Genomic DNA, 21,382 nt, shown 5'->3' with positions numbered 1-21,382 from the left:
CCAAAATACCGGGCACCGGAATTACAAAATATGCAAGCTACTGAATAACGTAAATAACGGTATAATAAATTATTTAAATAGCTATAAATAATTTCATAATTAATCATAAACAACTGCTAATTTCCAAATTAACTAAGCGGGCTTTACAACTATCCCCCCCTTAAAAGGATTTCGTCCCCGAAATCTAACCTGAATAACTCTGGATATTGAGCTCTCATATCTGTCTCTAGCTCCCAGGTCGCTTCTTCCACCTTACTGTTTCTCCAGAGAACCTTGACCAAAGCTATGGTCTTATTTCGAAGGACTTTATCCTTTCTATCCAAGATCTGCACTGGCTGTTCCTCATAAGTCATGTCTGGCTGAAGCTGAAGACTCTCATAACTGAGTATATGAGAGGGGTCTGAAACGTATTTTCTCAACATTGAGACATGGAATACGTTGTGAACTGCTGATAAGGCTGGAGGCAATGCTAACCGATATGCCACTTGACCTATCTTCTCGAGAATCTCGAAGGGTCCTGTAAATCTAGGGCATAACTTGCCTCTTTTCCCGAAACGTTTAATCCCCTTCATCGGAGATACTCGTAAAAACACATGTTCCCCTACTTGGAACTCAACGTCTCTGCGTTTCGGATCTGCGTAACTCTTCTGTCTGCTCTGTGAGGCAAGCATTCTAGCTTTTATCTTCTCTATCGCCTCATTGGTCCGCTGAACCGACTACGGACCTATGTATTTCCTCTCCCCTGTCTCATCCCAGTGGATAGGGGATCTACACTTTCTACCGTACAACAGTTCATAGGGAGCCATCCCTATCGTACTCTGATAACTGTTGTTGTACGAAAATTCTATCAACGGTAGATATTTACTCCATGAGCCTTCAAAGTCCATAACACAGGCTCTCAACATATCCTCCAATATCTGAATTGTCCTTTCGGACTGACCATCTGTCTGAGGATGGAATGCTGTACTGAATTTTAGCTTTGTACCCATTGCCCGTTGCAAACTTTGCCAAAATTTGGAGGTAAACTTCGGATCCCTGTCCGAAACTATAGACTTCGGTACCCCGTGAAGTCTCACTATCTATCTGACATATAACTCTGCCAACTGATCCACTGTAAATGTTGTTCTAACCGGCAGAAAATGAGCAGATTTCGTAAATCGATCCACCACTACCCAGATGGAATCAAATAAACCCGTGGTCCTAGGTAACCCGACCACAAAATCCATCGTAATATCCTCCCATTTCCATTCTGGTAGGGTTAGAGGCCGCAACAACCCCGCCGGTCTCCGATGTTCGGCCTTAATCCGCCGACAAGTGAGGCATCTCGATACGAATTCTACCAAATTCTTCTTCATACCGCTCCACCAGAAGTACGGTTTCAAATCTTGGTACATCTTGGTGGTGCCGGGATGCAGAGAATACGGGGTAGAATGAGCCTCCTCAAAGATCTCATTTCTAAGTTCCACACTGTTCGGAACACAAACTCTGGCTTTATACAAAAGCATCCCACTATCTGACACTGAAAAGTCCTTGGCTTGACCAGCCAATACCTCATCTCGGATTTTCACTAACTCCGGATCTGTCATCTGAGCGACTTTTATTCTTTCCAACAGATCAGATTGCAGCGTTAAGTTGTGAAGCTGACCTACCACAAACTCAATGCTGGATCTAACCATATCCTCTGCTAGCTGAGGTGAGATTTGAACCATACTAGCTACTTGCCCGGGACCCTTTCTGCTCAGGGCATCGGCCACTACATTGGCTTTTCCGGGATGATAGAGGATCTCACAATCGTAGTCCTTCACTAGTTCCAACCAACGCCTTTGTCTCATGTTCAAATCTTTCTGAGTAAAGAAATACTTGAGACTTTTATGGTCGGTATAGATCTCACACTTCTCCCCATAAAGGTAATGCGCCAAATCTTCAGTGCAAAAACCACTGCGGCCAATTCTAGATCATGAGTCGGGTATCGCTGTTCATAATCCTTTAACTGACGGGAGGCATAAGCGATGACCCGATCGGCTTGCATCAATACACACCCCAAACCCTGTTTGGATGCGTCACAGTATACTACGAACTTCTCCTTGTCCGAAGGCAAAGCTAGCACCGGAGCAGTAATCAACCTCTGCTTTAGCTCCTGAAAGCTAGCTTCGCATTTATCTGACCAAATAAATCTCTAATGTTTCTTTGTAAGCTCGGTTAGGGGCATTGAGATTTTGGAGAACCCCTCCACGAACCTACGGTAGTACCCAGCTAATCCCAAGAAGCTTCTGATCTCTGTCACTGTCTTCGGTCTCGGCCAATCCCTGACGGATTCAATCTTCCCGGGATCCACCTTGATCCCATCCTTACTCACAATGTGCCCTAGGAAGGACACCTGAGACAAACAGAACTCACATTTCTAGAACTTGGCGTAAAGCTTATGTTCTCGAAGTCGTTGCAGTACCATTTGAAGATGTAACTCATGCTCCTCTTCTGATTGAGAGTACACGAGGATGTCGTCGATAAACACAATCACACAGATATCGAGGAAATCCTTGAATACTCTATTCATCGTGTCCATGAATCTTTGCAGGAGCATTGGTTAGTCCGAATGACATAACCAGAAACTCGTAATGTCCATACCTAGTGCGGAAAGCTGTCTTTGGAATGTCCTCTTCTCGGATTCTCAACTGATGATAACCCGAACGGAGATCAATCTTAGAAAAGACCGTCTTCCCCTGAAGCTGATCGAACAAGTCATCGATCCTAGGTAATGGATATTTATTCTTCACCGTCAGCTTGTTCAACTCCCTGTAGTCGATGCACATCCTCATAGATCCATCCTTCTTCTTGACGAACAAAACTGGGGCTCCCCAGGGTGACACACTGGGCCGAATGAACCCTATGTCAAGCAACCCTTGGAGCTGAATCTTTAATTCCTTAAGTTCAGCTGGAGCCATCCTATACGGGGCTTTGGAAACCGGATCCACCCCTGGTGCCAAGTCAATCACAAAATCAATCTCCCGCTGAGGTGGTAACCCTGGAAGATCTTCGGGAAAAACATCCAAAAATTCCCGAACCACTCTGATGTCCTCTGGCCGAATGGTATCTGGCCGAGTGGTGTCCACCACCACGGCCAGAAACCCTAAGCAACCGCCGTGCAACAATTCTCTCGCTGACATAGCCGAGATCACCGAGATCCGAGATCCCTGAACCGAACCAACAAATACAAACGGTTCTTCACTTTCCGGTTGGAAGACCACCATCTTCCTTTTACAATCAATGCTCGCCGAATATTTAGATAGGAAATCCATTCCTAAAATAGTATCGAATTCGACTAAACTCATCTCTATCAGATCAGCGCTTAACTCTCTACCATCTATCCTGATCGGCATAGACCTAATCCACCTATTGGAGATAACCAATTCTCCGCCAGGTAACAGGGTTCCAAACCCTGATTCATATCTATCATAGGGTCTACCCAATTTACTAAAGACTCTGGCCGCCACATAAGAATGTGTAGCCCCAGAATCAAACAGCACTGAATATAGCGAGTTGTTAATAAAAAGCTGACCTGTGACAACTGATGGGCTGGCATCTGCATCAGCCTGCGTGATAGCGAACACCCTGGCTGGAGTGGGTATCGCTAGAGCTCTCGGTGCCTCTAGTCGGAGCTGGGGACATTCCCTCTTGAAGTGTCCGGGCATGCCACAATGAAAGCATCCCTGACCTTTGCACTCACCCCGATGGTGCCTCTTGCAGCTAGGACACTCAGGATAGGAGAATCGGGTCTCAGTACCACCAGGACGACTCCCTCTGTTCTGGTTCCCCCGGAACCTCTTGTTCTGACTCGAGCCACCGGAAGCAGTGGGTGCCCTCTTCCTCTGATCAATGGCCGAACCACTACTCCCCCTGCTATAGCCTGATGCAGGAGGGGTAGGAGCCCCGCCACTAACCGGAGTACTCGCTGATTCTGACATGCACCCCACTGCGCCCTCAGATCGCAGTGCCTTCTCCACCATCTGAGCATAGGTGGTGCTGTCGTCTGTGGTAATCATCAGATCATGCCTGATCTTGGGATTCAACCCGTCTAGATACTTCTCCTTCTTGCTGAAATCGGTCGGCACAATTCTCGAGGCTAACCTCGCCAACCGATCAAACTGAGTAGTATACTCAGTGACGCTCATGTTCTCCCCCTGGGTCAGGTGAACGAACTCTTTCCTCTTGGCGCTTCTGACCGCCTCATTGTAATACTTTGCGTTGAAGAGTTCCTCGAACCTTTCCCAGGTCATGGTGGTGACGTCATGGATCTGAGACACCATGTCCCACCATACCAGCGCGTCCTCCTGGAACTGAAACGTGGCGCACACCACTCTGTCGTTACCGGTGACACCCATGAAATTCAGTATCTTGGTGATCACCGTCAGCCATTGCTCGGCTTTCATTACATCCGGACCTCCCAGGAATACCGGAGGTGCTTGCTTCCGGAACCGCTCATACAATGGTTCCAATCTATGGGCCGCCACCACTATCTCGGCCAGGGCAGCAGGGGCAGGTGCCACTGGAACTACGGGCACAGGAACTGCAGGGGCACCCTGCTGTCTCAACCTCTGAATCTCGAGGTCTTGTTCTTCGATCCGGGCTTGCATCTCCGCAAACCGCAACTCCCAATTCGGGACTCCACCGATCGAGCCGGGGAGCCTGGGCAGCCTGTGGCGGGTTCTCATCACCCCGGCCACGATCCCTGCCTTGGGGACCTCTACCTCGGCCCCTAGCAGGTGGGGGAAACTGAGCTCCCTGTCCTTGATTCGACCCCACGGAGTTGCCCTGACTCCTGGTAGTCTGCCTGGCGTCCATCTGATTAGAACCGCCTGCGAAACCAAGAGTTGGCATATCAGGTCGTATTCAAGGCGAGCTTACTAATGCCGCTTAATTTGGAAATTAGAAACGAAACATGCGCCTATTCTACTATCAGGCTACTAACATGCTTCCTAACAGGCTTTTCTTTTTCATAACTGAATAAAATAAACTACTAAAGCAATAAAGGCTTACTGAACCGTGAACCGAGCTAACTGCTGATGATGATTGTACATGTCGTGACGATCTTCGGAAGACAACCTGGCGGCTCTGATACCAAATTGTAACACCCTAACTAACTTAGGCGTATTACGTGATTTTTAAACGTACTGTGCAGCTCGTTGCTAATCAACGAGGTTTATGGAAAAACGTGATTAATTAAAATTTTGCTTTTTAATTAAACTTATAAAACAGTATTACAAAAGACTCGGGATCCCGATTATAAAAATATTTACAAAAAGTTTAACTGTTTAACTGTTACATAAAAATAAAGGTCGTCTAACAACCAGTTACAAAATCAGCCTTGCTGTCCCGAGGATCGTACGCTCCAGGCCTAACCGCCCCGACATGTACAATCTCATAAGCTCGCTCACGGTCCATCAGCTATAGCCTTGCCTTTACCTACACATAAACGTAAACTGTGAGTCGACAGACTCAGTAAGAAAAGCTTAATAATACTCATACATAAATATAACTGTCGTGTCCAACACGATACTGAGTCCCGCTACTGCCATGTCCAACATGGTACTGAGCCACTACTGCCATGTCCAACATGGTACTGAGTTTTGAACGTTCATAGGGACGGTACTATTGACAAGTATCCTCCTGATCGGTGGAACCAGTCATACTCCGGCTGCTGGTCATACTCCAGCCTGTACCGACGGGATAGGTCAATAGCACGGAACCACCAACCAAATGTCAGCCTGATCGGTCGAACCGGTCATACTCCGCCGTCGGTCATACTCCAGCCTGTACCGACGTGACAGGGTTGGATGGTTCGAAGCCTAAATACATAACTAATGTAATCTAGCAGGGTTCCTACATGCACGCTAAACATGTAATCTACATATGCATACTGTTATACTAATCTTACCTGGATTCCGATTTCAGGTGTGCCGGTCAACCTGACTGGAACTGAAGCTGAGTGGCGGACATCGGCTCCTAAACCATAAAAATCACAACGCTATAAGTGACACGCTTAATCACTTCCCGGGGACTTAAACTAGGAACTAAAAGTTTCCCTATCGATAAAAAGCATGGCAATACCCCTAAAAACATAAAAACGAGGAAAAACGCGGGTTCAGAAAATTCCCCAACCGGTAGACCGGTTGCCCAACCGGAATTCCGGTTCTGGGAATTACTGGACACCCATCCGGAATTCCGGTTGCACAACCGGAATTCCGGTTCCTCGCAGGAATTTTTCAAAAATTCCAAACTTGATCAATTCTTACCCAAATCAATCCAAACCTTCCAGACCTGCTCTAAATACCCCAAATAACAAAACCTAGGCATCAAACTAACCCAGAATTCACAGATGCAAAAATCACCATTAAAGCTCAAGCTTTGAGTTCTAAACTCAAACTTGAGCAATTCCCACAATCATGCATTCAAACAAGCTAGAATCTACTAAATCATGCATAAATAAGCCTCTGGAAACTCAAGCAAACATCCTCAACATCACAGCAACCAAATATAACCTTTTCTCTCAAAAATCACATATTTTTACGTTGAAAACTTTAAGCTTAGCATAACCTATCTAACATGCTTCAACACAGCTCATTTTAACTTCAATTAACATGCTTTAAACCACATAAATTAACACAAAATGACAGCAGTAACAGCAACTAAAAATCATGCAAGAATCATCATATTTTCATCAAAATTTCAATCAAATTCAAGAGAAAACAAAAGGAGCTAACCTAGCTTGAAGAATGCTTAGCTTTGAATGAGAATCCACTAGAAAATCAAAGCAAAATCCACCCCTTTGCACCCACATGCACAGCCGAAATAGGGAGGAAAGAAAGAGAGTTTTTCTAAATTTTTTCTAAGTGTTGGGTTTTGTTTTGCAAAATGAAGGAAATGGAGTAAAAGTCACTTAATACACATTTCATTTCAGCCAACAAATAAATAAAATAAATAATTAATTTTCAAATAAAAAGCCACTAAGAGACAAAACATTAATGGGGCAAAAAGACCATTTTGCCCCTCCACCATAAAATCACATAAATCATACTAAAGGGGTATTTTTGGGAAATTCTAAATTCCCGACCATTCCCGACATTCCCAATGTCTAAAACCCGTCCCAAACTAATAACATACTAAGTTGTGATTTCTACTGAGCCAAACGCCGAGTTCCAAAATACCGGGCACCGGAATTACAAAATATGCAAGCTACTGAATAACGTAAATAACAGTATAATAAATTATTTAAATAGCTATAAATAATTTCATAATTAATCATAAACAACTGCTAATTTACAAATTAACTAAGCGGGCTTTACATATAAAGTCTCTTAATTTATAAATTAACCTAGAATCTCTTTTCTTTACAATTTCGCCCTTGCATAGTGAAAATTCATAAAGTAGACATAGTCTAACTTTAGAATTATAATTGATTAATTAAAATCAATTAACTGAGTCTTACAAGCAGTACGGTCTCAACTAGTATGGGGACCATGGGCCTGTATAACCGAGCTTCCAATAAGTCGAACCGAATTTACCAAGTAAATTCCCTAACTTATTAATTGCTTATTGAATCCACACTTAGAACTTGCAATTGCACTCTCAGTTATATAGAACGCTCTATATGTTCCACGATATAGATACGCTATTAATTATCCATCGTTATAATCCTAATTTGATCAATGACCCTCTAATAGATGATCTACATTGAATAAGAACTAAATTACCTTTACATGTTCAATGTGTTTTATCCTTAAAACACTTAGCTTCGTATAAATGATATTTCAGCGAAGTGAAATGAGATCTTCACCATTTATCTCTGTTTCGCCAAGCTCGAAGGATATCATCGTTTCACTTCTAAGTTCCTATAGAAGTTATAGACTCCATATTTATGTTAGCGCTCCCACTCAATTATACTATCATGTACCCAAAATGTACGTATCACCCTGACCCAAAAGTAGGCTTAACTAACCAATCAAAAAACATGTGTAATACTGTTGAGATCGAACCTAACCATATCAGGATTAAGATCATTTGATCTAGGATCAACAAGTGATATTGAATTGAATAGATGTTACGGTAAATTTTAATATATCTAATCAAAGTTCAATATCGGTCCCTTCCGATGTATACTCCATACATCAGATAATGGTCAACTTTGCCAATGCCCTGGAAAGGACATAACACTTATCCAATGTGTAAGAATACCTATCGCTTATTATATCATGCCCGTATAAATCCAGGTAATTGACAAATCAGGGAATAAACTTTCGAACATATAATTAAGACTATATTCCACTGTGCTGACAACACTATAATCATTAACAAATTCATATGTTCTTGACTTAAATAGAATTCATACATTATATGTATATAATCATGAAATAAATCATGTGAACCATGCAACATAAAAATGTTATTTCTGATCTTTATTATTAAGTAAATCTGATTATATTGAAATGAGTTTTATTTAGGGCACAAAACCCAACACTCAGACACAACAACCTATTGTGCGCCATTTTGGAGGCTCATCGCAGCAACAAAAATACCCTATGTATGGTTAATTTGAGTCATCACAACAACAAACTGTGTATGGTCAATTTGGTTCTTTGTTGCAGCAACAACCGATGTATGGTCAAATAGGAGAATCTCCAAAACAGCTTGTGTATGGTCAGATTTTCAGTTCACAGAGTTAGCAACAAGAATAGACTACTTTGGTTCGTCCACAAACTTGACAATTGGTTGAGATCTTACCTACGGAATAATTTGCACAATCTTATTACCCTATCCCGTCGGCACCTCAATCTCATGATAATCGTGATGGTTCAAGACATGCCTAGATGATTTAATGGAATTTAGTGATCATAACAATGATAATTAGGTTTTTTAATTAAGAAAAATTATATGTTTTAAAGTTTTTTTAAGACAATTTTAGTGTGTATTGTGGATAAATAAATATTATAAATAATTATTATTAATGTTTGATTTTTTAAATTCAAATACATATATTAGTTAATAATATTTTTTAAAAAAATAATTATTATATAAAATTATTTTTATTATATAAATATTAAAAATTGAAAATATTTTTTTAAATTAAAAATAATAATACCGGTGAAAAATAACAGTAGGTATTGTTTTATCATATTGGGAATGTGTTTTACATTCATGATTTACCTCTTGGGAATTGAAAATATGAGTTACTTTCATATTGGAGAAAAGTTATTATATATATGTATATATTAAACAAAGTTATGAAAGGAAGGATTAGGACACTGTATAAATGACTCTATAAGTAGGACTAACATAACAAATTACCATTAATAAAATGACATAATGAATTGGTATAAATTGTAGTACGTACCTTGCTCTTTAATTATATAAAATACATTTATAATTAACTAATTGTTCAGTACATAAATAATTTGTTAACGGATCAAATTTGGTCTATCCTCGATTAATTCCCTTTTTTAAAAGGATGATCAAATTTGTGTTGGGTTTTGTGCCCTAAATAAAACTCAATTCAATATAATCAGATTTACTTATTAATAAAGATCAGAAATAACATTTTATGTTGCATGGTTCACATGATTTATTTCATGATTATATGTGTATAATGTATGAATTCTTTTTAAGTCCAGAACATATGAGTTTGTTAAAGATTATAGTATTGTCAGCACAGTGGAATATAATCTTAATTATATGTTCAAAAGTTCATTCTCTGATTTGTCAAAACACTGGATTTAGAATGACATGGTATAATCAGCGATAGGTATTCTTACACCTTGGAAAAGTGTTATGTCCTTTCTAGGACATTGGCAAAATTTACCAGTATCGGATGTATGGAGTATACATCGGAAGGGATCGATATTGAACTTTGATTAGATATATTAAAACTTACCGTAATATCTATTCAATTCAATATCACTTGTTGATCCTAGATCAAATGACCTTAATCCTGATATGGGTAGGTTCGATCTCAAGAGTACGATACATGTTCTTTGATTTGTTAGTTAAGCCTACTTTTGGGTCAGGGTGATACGTACATTTTAGGAACATGATAGTATCATTGAGTGGGAGCGCTACCATAAATATGGAATCTATAACTTCTATAGGAACTTAGAAGTGAAACGATGATATCCTTCGAGCTTGGCTAAACAGAGATAAATGGTGGAGATCTCATTTCACTTTGCTGAAATATCATTTATACAGAGCTAAGTGTTTTAAGGATAAAATATATTGAAGGTGTAGCGGTAACAGTAGTGCCTTTACAATGTAGATCATCTATTAGAGGGTCATTGATCACATTAGGGTTATAACAATGGATAACTAATGACGTGTCTATATCATTGAACATATAGAGCATTCTATATGACTGAGAGTGCAATTCCAAGTTCTAAGTGTGGATTCAATAAGGAATTAATAAGTTAGGGAATTTACTTGGTAAATTCGGTTCGACTTATTGGAAGCTCCGTTATATAGACCCATAGTCCCCATACTAGTTGAGACCATACTGCTTGTAAGACTCAGTTAATTGATTTTAATTAATCAATTATAATTCTAAAAGTTAGACTATGTCTACTTTATGAATTTTCACTAAGCAAGGGCGAAATTGTAAAGAAAAGAGATTCTAAGTTTATTTATTGATTAAGAGACTTTATATGTCTAAATTAATAAATATATTAAATGGCAATATTATTTAATAATTATTTTCAAGTTATTAAATGATTAGAATTAGCATTTAAAAGGTTAAATTGGAAAATTGGTATTTTTGAGAAAATGGGAATGGAAAATAACAAAATAGGAAAGTTGCAAAGTGAGGCCCAATTCCTTTGTATGGCCGGCCACATTGCAAGACTTTACCATTTGTAGTTTCTATTATTTTATTTTTTTGAGTTATAGTTTCTATTATTTTAATGCCATACAATTCTAACCTAAACCTAGAGGGTATTCTATAAATAGAAAGTGTTGGCTTCAGGAAAAGAACAACTTACACACAACTTTGATCATTTAGTTTCTTTCAGAAAATGCCACACGCCCCTCTCTCTTTTCTTCTCTCTAAATTTCGAATTCCTTTGAGTGAATGAGTAGTGCCCACACACATCAAGTGGTACCTCAATGATAGTATGTAAGACTATGGAAAATCTGCATCAAAGAAGGACAAAAGAAGATCCAGATTCAGATCTTGATTATTCTCTGCTACAGAAAGGAATCAAGGGCTAGAGATCTGAATGGAAGGAGTCACATTATTCCGTTGCACCCACTGTAAGGTTTTCTAAACTTTATATGTATTTATTTTCATTGTTTTAGAATTCATATTAGGGTTTTAATCAAACATACTTGTTAGTAAATCTAGTGTCGGGATTTATGTCCTGAATAAAACTCCAATTCAATGTAATCCATTTTATTAAACATCAATAAAGAAATAGAAGTATTTTTCATTCATTTGTGTATGTTTTGGATATTTTATTTGTATACTTACCATAATATTTTTAAATTCAAAATTTGTTATTTTGTTACATATTTAATTATTTATAAATTATAAGTTTAAAAGTGATATTTTTCTATATATATCATTTTTTTCTTATTGGAAATTTAAAAATCATATCTTAAATATTTAAATAACTTAGATATTTTTGTAGAAATTTGAATATTGCTTAATTTGAGATATTTTGACATATAATTAAGGTAGTTATTATTCCTTTATTATTTTATTCCTAAAACAATAATTATCTAAACAAATCTATTTTAAAATTGGTTTATTTTATTAAATTATAAGATCTAAAAGTGATATTGAAGATTCTTTCTTTCAAATCATTGATCTTATTTTATATTTAATTTAATTTGATTCAAATAAACCTAGATATTTTAAAATTAGTTTCCTTTATTTAGAAATTTTAGGGTTTGTTTTAACAATCCTAAATTTTCAAAAACAAGTTGGTTAGTTTAAGAATAATAATTTAATTATATTAATATCTTATCTCACATCTGTTACATGGACAATGTTTGTTTATTTATATTGTTTATTCAAAAAATTTTAACAAACCTATTATTTATCTGATCTAAATTGCTTTGATTAACTTGTTGACCGATCCAATGATCTGATTTTAATCATAGTCCAATTGTCAATAGATCTTATAAATAATTTGTAACAGGTAAATTTTGTACTTCTTTCATCTGTGTAAACCTAGTAACATGATAGGGCCCATCCAAATCATTTGACCTGTGTGAGCATATATGTTTGCTATTGGGCTTAGATGCATATAGGAAGCCCATTTAAGTTTTTACTAAGTAAATGGACTAGGTTGCTACAATTAAATTTGATATAAGTAATTTTATTTAGGCCCAATTAGATTTGGGCTTATTCAATGAATAACAATTGTTTATTTTAAGGTTAAATTCTTCTCTTTTGGGCCTTGTGTGAGAGTTGGGGGCCAATAGAAGTGGGTACGACATACTGAACCCAGCTCCCCCTCACATGAACTACCCCAATTGTGAAGGCCCATTTTCCTTATTTAAATAATTGTATTAGGTTAATTATATTAGTCTAACCTAATTAAAATTAAATTAGCAACATAATTAACTTTTAAAATATATGAAATTTATTTTTTATTTTAATATTTTAAAGTTAATTTTAGAAAAACACTTAGTTAATGATATATATTCTAGATAGTTATTTCTATACTAGTTATTATTTCTAATTTTAATTAGGAAAATATCATAGATTGTGAAATTAATTGTTTCATAATTAATTTTGGTACAATCTAAGTTTAGTATATTTTCCTAGTATTAAACTAGAATTAATAATTATGTTTCCTCTATACTTAATTATTTATTTCTTGAATTTAATACATTTAATTAAATTGAAAATTTCAATATCTAAGTTGATTTTCATCATGATACTTAAATATTGTTATTTTCATGTTATTTAATTAAAATTGGAAATTATTTTTTAGTTTCGAATCTTAATTCAGAATAACTTAAGTTTGAATAATTTTCAAAATATATTTTATTTTATTTTATTAATCTCTTTCCCACAATTTCGAAATTGTATTTCTTTAATACAGATATTTCGAATTTTATTTGAAAAATAGATTAAAGTTGAAAATTATTTATTTAATTTTGGACAAACTTAAATCAATGATTTTTTCATTGAATGATTAATTAAAATAAATGAACTAAAATATATTATAATTAGAAATTGAATTAATTAGTCAATGAAAGTCTAGATAGTTATTATCTGTTTTGCTTGAAGTATTTTTCTAGTGTATTTAATTAAATAGAAAATTAATATTTAAGTTGATTTTTTTAATCATGATACTTAAATATTTGAATTTTTTTTTATAGTTAATTAAATAGGAAAATTATATTTTTTTGTTGAAAATTAATTTTTATTAATTTTGGGCCAACATAAAATTAGAGTAATTTTCCAAGATATATTTTTATTTTATTTTAAAGCATTTTGGAAAGTAGTATTCTTATACACTTCATTTTTCGAAATACAATATATATTTATAGAAAATTAAATTTGATTTGTAAATTAATTTTGAAACAACTTAAATTGAATAATTTTCTAAATATTTATGGAAATTATTACTAAGATGGAAATAATTCACGTTATTTTCATATCCATCTAAGTATTATTTATAAATATTACATTAAAATTTATATTTAGAATTTTTCATTCTAAATTGGAAATTTTAATTAAATAAATATATATATTTCAAATAAATAAATTAAAATAAATATTAGAAGAAAATACAACCTTCATTAAATAATGAGCTTTATTATTAGGATATTCGATCTCCATTGTTGGTTTTACATAGCTATTGTTTTAGTGAGTAATCCTCCCTAATGGAGGAACGTTCATTAGCAAGTTAGCACCGTTTAATCTCGAAAGATAAGTAATCTTGTAAGTTTTTTTATATAGTATTGATCACCCTAATGGTGGCGACTGTATAAGACTTGCAAGAATATGAAACAATGGTGGAAGCTCATAAGATAGAATAGCCTTGACTCTCGCCTAAACAGGACAACGCGGATTCCAATCTTGATCGAATAAAAGGTTGCTAGAATGTTGATCATTTTAGATGAGCTGACAACTCTATTCAATGGATGGTAGCTTTGACTCTCGCCTAAACGGGACACTGATATCAGTTTGTTGAAGACCTTGGAAATTATTTAGGATTGTATGTTTTAGTATTTTCACTTGTCATTCCTACTTGCTATATGCTTAATAATTTCAGAATTGTGTATGAATTTATATTGAACAATGTTATTTTCTGTTATTAAATTGTAGTTTAATTTCGAATCTTCATTGTTGGTCTAACTTGGTTTGTTTTCTAATGAGATAAATCCCTAATGGATTTTCACCATTAGACTAACATAATAGTGTTAGATCTCGAAAGATAAATATTGTATATGCAACATCTAGATGTTCATTAATTGATGACACCTTAGACTAGTATTTTACAATATGAAACAAGAAGATTGTATAAATAAGATTACTTTGACTCTCGCTAGTCGGAGCATCGTTGGATTCTTATTTAAAACGAAATTATCCTAATTCCTCTTAGCTTATTCATTTCGAATTAGCTCAATGACATATCATTGGATGAATGGTCTATAAATCATATAAAGTCATTCCATATTTTCTCTTAAGAAATTAAATGACGGATATGACTATATTCCCGAAATTCTATCCCAAAATGATATAAATTCTCAATCTTAGAAATCTCCTACTTGTATAGGCAAATTATAGAGTTAGATTAGTAGTGGTGGTCCAAGAAAGAATTACTAATTATACAGTTACACTTTCACAAGTGTTTCATAAACATTTTCTTTCAATGGATTTAAACTGTATGAGTTTAGTATTCTGTGACCAGAATCCACTTGCACTATTCTAAGAACTCTTTGTTGTAAATAAAAGATACAACCACATTTTATAAATCTATGGCATTTGTATCTTTTCATAGTGGTTTTGACAAGATTATTCTCTGCAAAGAGTTATTATGCATATATCCACTGTAAGTATAATCATCTCATTTGCAGATGGATGTACATTCAGGGGTGGATATGAGTTCTCGTTGTATTCTTAAAACGATCACTCTAGATTTTACCTTATGCAAAAGAAATTTGAAATGTTTGAAAAATTTCATGAAATTTCTAGCAATGGTAAGTGGTTAAAGATCTTGCAAACAGCTACGGGTGGAGAAAAAGTTAGTAGATATGCAGTTCATGTTGGAAATTATTTTACCAGGATCTTAGATCTACTCACAAGTATGTTTATTAACATCCTAAATAAGAACTTTCTAAAACGATAAATTAAACACATATAAAGTTTAAGAAACCTTACATTGGGTGCAGCAGAATTAAATGACTCCTTCCGTTCCGATCTCTAACCCTTGAATCCTTTCTGTAGCAGAGTATTATCAAGATCTGAACCTGGATCTCTTTCTCTGAATCCTTGATGCTGAATCTCCTTTGCTAATGATCTTTCTTCACGATCTTCCTCACTATGATTGAGGTATTGCTTGATGTGTGTGGGCACTACTCTAATCACTAAAGTAATTTCGAACTCCAGAGGAAGAAGGTAGAGAGAGAGTGGCGGCTAGAGAAGAGAGAGTGGAGGCTCAGGTTTTTCTGATTCAGAAAGTGTAATTTTCCTGAAGCCTTCACTATCTATTTATAGCATTCCACTAGGGTTAGATTTGAATTATATGGCATTAAAATAATGAAAAAATCAATTTAAAATACCTATAAAGGTGGCCGGCCATGGCTAGGTGGATTGGGCCTTGATTTTTGCAATTTTGCAATTTTAACACCTTTTGTATTTGATTTTCTCAAAAATGCCAATTTCCTAATTCAATCATTTAAATGCCAATTCTAACTATTTAATAACTATAAATAATTATTAAATCATATTGTCATTTATCATATTTATTAATTGAACCATACAAAGTATCATAATTAACAAATATGCCCCTATTAACTCTTTCTTTACAATTTCGACCTTACTTAGTGAAAATTTCACAAATAGACATAGTCTAATTCGTGAATTATAATTGATTAATAAAAACCAATTACATGAGTCTTACAAACAATATTATCTCAACTAGTGGGGGGACCATGGGTCTATATAACCGAGCTTCCAATAAGTAGATCAAGAATTTAGCACTAAAATTCACTAACTTATTAATTCTTCGTTGAATCCACGCATAGAACTTAGAATTGCACTCTCAGTATATAGAATGCTCTATATGTTCCACCATATAGACACATCATTAGTTATCCATTGTTATAATCCTAATGTGATCAATGATCCTCTATATGAATGATCTACACAGTAAAAGGGATTAAATTACCGTAACACCCTACTATGTATTTTATCCTTAAAACACTTGACCCCGTATAAATGATATTTCAGCTTATGTGAAATGAGATCTCCACCATTTATTTTCGTTTGGTCAAGCTCGAAGGAAATCATCCTTTGCTTACTATTCGCCAGGTAGAAGCTATAGATTCCATGTTTATGCTAGCGCTCCCACTCAATTGCACTACCGTGTTCCCAAAAAGTATGTATCACCCTGACCTAAAAGTAGGCTTAACTAACAATTCAAAGGAACACGAATAGCCTTTCAAGATTGAGCCTAATCATAACAGGATTAAGATCATTTGATCTAGGATCAACTTGGCGATATTGACTTGAATAGATTTTACGGTAAGTTTAATTAAATCTAAGTCAAAGTTCAATATCGGTCCCTTCCGATGCATACTCCATGCATCCAACCTGAGCTTTACTTTAACCAATGTTCTGGAAAGAACATAGTATTTCTCCAAATACAAGTAAACTCTTGTTGTAGATTATCATATCAGTAAAACCCTGTGTCTGATAAATCTAGGAAACTTTATTCACATAGTCATGTTTACTTTCCAATGTGATGACAGCACAATAAACATGATCAAGTATGTGAAAAGGGTTTAAGATGAATTTGTAAATCAATTAGACAAGCAATTGATAAAGTGAGCCAAAACATACACAAATGAATGAAAAATACTTCTGTTTCTTTATTGATGTTGAATAAAATAGATTACATTGAAATGGAGTTTTATTTAGGGCATAAAACCTAACAAACTCCCACTTGCACTAATATAAAACTAATTAGTACATATCAATTAATCCTAAATTCTGACGGTGCTTTTCAAAGGCTGTCACGGCCAAGACTTTGGTAAATGGATCAGCCAGGATGTCCTCTGTGTCAACTTTCTCAACTAGTACATCCACTCTTGCCACGTATTCTCTGATAATATGATACTTCCTTTCAATGTGTTTGCTTCTCTTGTGGCTTCGAGGTTCTTTACTGTTTGCTATTGCTCCATTGTTATCACAGAGTAGTACCAGAGGCTTTTCCATTCCAGGAACAACTCCTATGCTGGTGAAGAACTTTCTTAGCCAGACAAGTTCTTTAGCAGCTTCTACGTCGCTATGTATTCAGCTTCCATAGTTGAGTCCGATATCGAGGTTTGTTTAGCACTTCTCCAAACCACTGCTCCACCCCCAAGAGTGAACACCATCCCAGATGCAGATTTCCTGTCTTCAAGACTTGCCTAGAAATCTGAATCAGTGTAGCCTATGGGATTTAAAGCACCACCCTTGTAGACTAACAAAAAATTCCTTGTACTCTTTAAGTATTTCAGAATATACTTAACTGCATTCCAATGTTCTTGTCATGGATTACACTGATACCTGCTCACGAATCCAACAACATAACAGATGTCAGGTCTAGTGCACAACATTGCATACATTAGACTTCCAACTGCAGAGGCATAGGGAATATTTGCCATGTCCTCTATCTCTTGAGGATCAGTCGTTGACTGTTCCTTAGATAGATGAATACCAAATCTAGAGGGCATGTTTGCCCCATTGGCATTGTTCATGAAGAATCTCTCTAAGACTTTGTCTATGTAGGCTGTTTGAGAGAGAGCAAGAGAATTGTTCTTCCGGTTTCTGATAATCTGAATACCAAGAACATAGGCTGCTTCACCCAAATCTTTCATTTCGAATTGAGTGTTGATCCATTCCTTAATGTGAGTCATTTTCTTGACATTGTTTCCAATGATCAAAATGTCATCAACATAAAGGACCAAGAATACTACTATTTGGTCTTCCTTGAGTTGGTAAACACAAGGTTCATCTTCATTCTGAAGAAAGCCGTAGGTCTTGATGATTTCATCAAACCTTTTGTTCCATGAGTGAGAAGCTTGCTTAAGTCCATAGATAGACCTGTTTAACTTGCAAACTTTCTTTTCTTGCCCAGGAAGAACATAACTGTAACACCCTAACTAGCATAGGCGTATTACGTGATTTTCAAACATACTGTGCAGCTCGTTGCTAGTCAACGAGGTTTATGGAAAAACGTGATTAATTAAAATTTTGCTTTTTAATTAAACTTATAAAACAATATTACAAAAGACTCGGGATCCCGATTATAAAATTATCTACAAAAAGTTTTAACTGTTTAACTGTTACATAAAATAAGGGTCGTCTAACGACCAGTTACAAAAAAATCAGCCTTGCTGTCCCGAGGATCGTACGCTCCAGGCTGCTGGTCATACTCCAGCCTGATCGGTCGAACCGGTCATACTCCGGCTGCTGGTCATACTCCAGCCTGTACCGACGTGACAGGGTTGGATGGTTCGAAGCCTATATACATAACTAATGTAATCTAACAGGCTTCCTACATGCACGCTAAACATGTAATCTACATATGCATACTGTTATACTAATCTTACCTGGATTCCGAATTCGTGTGTGCTTGGCCAACCCGATCGGAATCCGAAGCTGAGCGGCGGATTACTGGCTCCTAAACCATAAAAATCACAACGCTATAAGTGACACGCTAAATCACTTCCCGGGGACTTAAACTAGGAACTAAAAGTTTCCCTATCGATAAAAAGCATGGCAATACCCCTAAAAACATAAAAACGAGAAAAAACACGGGTTCTGAAAATTCCCCAACCGGCAGACCGGTTGCCCAACCGGAATTCCGGTTCTGGGAATTTTCGAAGCCCATCCGGAATTCCGGATGCACAACCGGAATTCCGGTTCCTCGCAGGCAGCAACATCAAATTTTCATAACTCGACCAATTCAACCCCAAATTGATCCAAACTTTCCAGACCTGTTCTATACCTTCCCTAGAACATTTCTAAGGCCTCAAAACAACCCAGAAAACACAGAAACAAAAATCACCATTGGAGCTCAAGCTTTGAGTTCTAAACTCAAACTTGAGCAAATCCACCTAACAAGCAATCAAACCAACTTAATTCTACATAATCAAGCTCAGAATAACCTCTGGAAACTCAAGCAAACATCCTCAACATCACAGCAACAAAATATAACCTTTTCTCTCAAAAATCACATATTTTTACATAGAAAACTTAAAGCTTTGCATAACCTATCTAACATGCTTCAACACAGCTCATTTTAACTTCAATTAACATGCTTTAAACCACATAAATTAACACAAAATCACAAAGAAGAATAAAGAACTAAAAATCATGCAAGAATCATCATATTTTCATCAAAATTTCAACCAAATTCAAGAGAAAACAAAAGAAGCTAACTTAGCTTGAAGAATGCTTAGCTTTGGATGAGAATCCACTAGAAAATCAAAGCAAATCCACCCCTTTGCACCCACATGCACAGCCGAAAATAGAGAGTTTTTTCTAATTTTTTTTCTAAGTGTTTGTAAAAGAATGGAGGAAACACAAAATGCCACTTATCCCATTTTATTTCAGCCATCAAATAAACACTTAAACATTTATTTTTCAATTAAATCAAGTCACTAAAAGACAAAAGTCATTGGGGCAAAAAGACAATTTTGCCCCTCCACACTAAAATCACATAAATCATACTAAAGGGGTATTTTTGGGAAATTCTAAATTCCCGGCCATTCCCGACATTCCCAATGTCTAAAACCCGTCCCAAACTAATAACATGCTAAGTTGTGATTTCTACTGAGCCAAACGCCAAGTTCCAAAATACCGGACACCGGAAATGCAAAATATGAAAACTACTGAATAACATAACCATGCATTTCTGAATTCCATAAATAACAGCATAATAAATTATTTAAATAGTTATAAATAATTTCATAATTAATCACAATTAACTGATAATTTCCAAATTAACTAAGCGGGCTTTACAACTATCCCCCCCTTAAAAGGATTTCGTACCCGAAATCTAACCTGAATAACTCTGGATATTGAGCTCTCATATCTGACTCTAGCTCCCAGGTGGCTTCTTCCACCTTACTGTTTCTCCAGAGAACCTTGACCAATGCTATGGTCTTATTTCGAAGGACTTTATCCTTTCTATCCAGGATCTGCACTGGCTGTTCCTCATAAGTCATATCTGGCTGAAGCTGAAGACTCTCATAACTGAGTATATGAGAGGGGTCTGAAACGTATTTTCTCAACATCGAGACGTGGAATACGTTGTGAACTGCTGATAAGGCTGGAGGCAACGCTAACCGATATGCCACTTGACCTATCTTCTCGAGAATCTCGAAAGGTCCTGTAAATCGAGGGCATAACTTGCCTCTTTTCCCGAAACGTTTAATCCCCTTCATCGGAGATACTCGTAAAAACACATGTTCCCCTACTTGGAACTCAACATCTCTGCGTTTCGGATCTGCGTAACTCTTCTGTCTGCTCTGTGAGGCAAGCATTCTAGCTTTTATCTTCTCTATCGCCTCATTGGTCTGCTGAACTGACTCAGGACCTAGGTATTTCCTTTCCCCTGTCTCATCCCAGTGGATAGGGGATCTACATTTCCTACCGTACAACAGTTCATAGGGAGCCATCCCTATCGTACTCTGATAATTGTTGTTGTAAGAAAATTCTATCAACGGTAGATACTTATTCCATGAGCCTACAAAGTCCATAACACAGGCTCTCAACATATCCTCCAATATCTGAATTGTCCTTTCGGACTGACCATCTGTCTGAGGATGGAATGCTGTACTGAATTTCAGCTTTGTACCCATTGCCCGTTGCAAACTTTGCCAAAATTTGGAGGTGAACTTCGGATCCCTGTCCAAAACTATAGACTTCGGTACCCCGTGAAGTCTTACTATCTCTCTGACGTACAGTTCTGCCAACTGATCCACTGAAAATGTTGTTCTAACCGGCAGAAAATGAGTAGATTTCGTAAATCGATCCACCACTACCCAGATGGAATCACATAAACCCGTGGTCCTAGGTAACCCGACCACAAAATCCATCGTAATATCCTCCCATTTCCATTCTGGTAGGGTTAGAGGCTGCAACGACCCTACTGGTCTCTAATGTTCAGCCTTA

At 36.4% G+C, this 21,382-nt stretch overlaps 1 pseudogene; it reads right to left on the bottom strand.

Annotated features, from left to right (window-relative positions):
* Window positions 1-76: 76 nt before the first annotated feature.
* Window positions 77-21,382, bottom strand: part of LOC133032105 (uncharacterized) — a 34,451-nt pseudogene continuing 13,145 nt past the window's right edge.

The sequence above is a fragment of the Cannabis sativa genome, chromosome X (genome assembly GCF_029168945.1).
Source record: "Cannabis sativa cultivar Pink pepper isolate KNU-18-1 chromosome X, ASM2916894v1, whole genome shotgun sequence".
In the NCBI taxonomy this organism is placed as follows: domain Eukaryota; kingdom Viridiplantae; phylum Streptophyta; class Magnoliopsida; order Rosales; family Cannabaceae; genus Cannabis; species Cannabis sativa.
The sequence above is the reverse complement of the archived record's forward strand: the minus strand, read 5'-3'. Positions and strand labels throughout refer to the sequence as shown.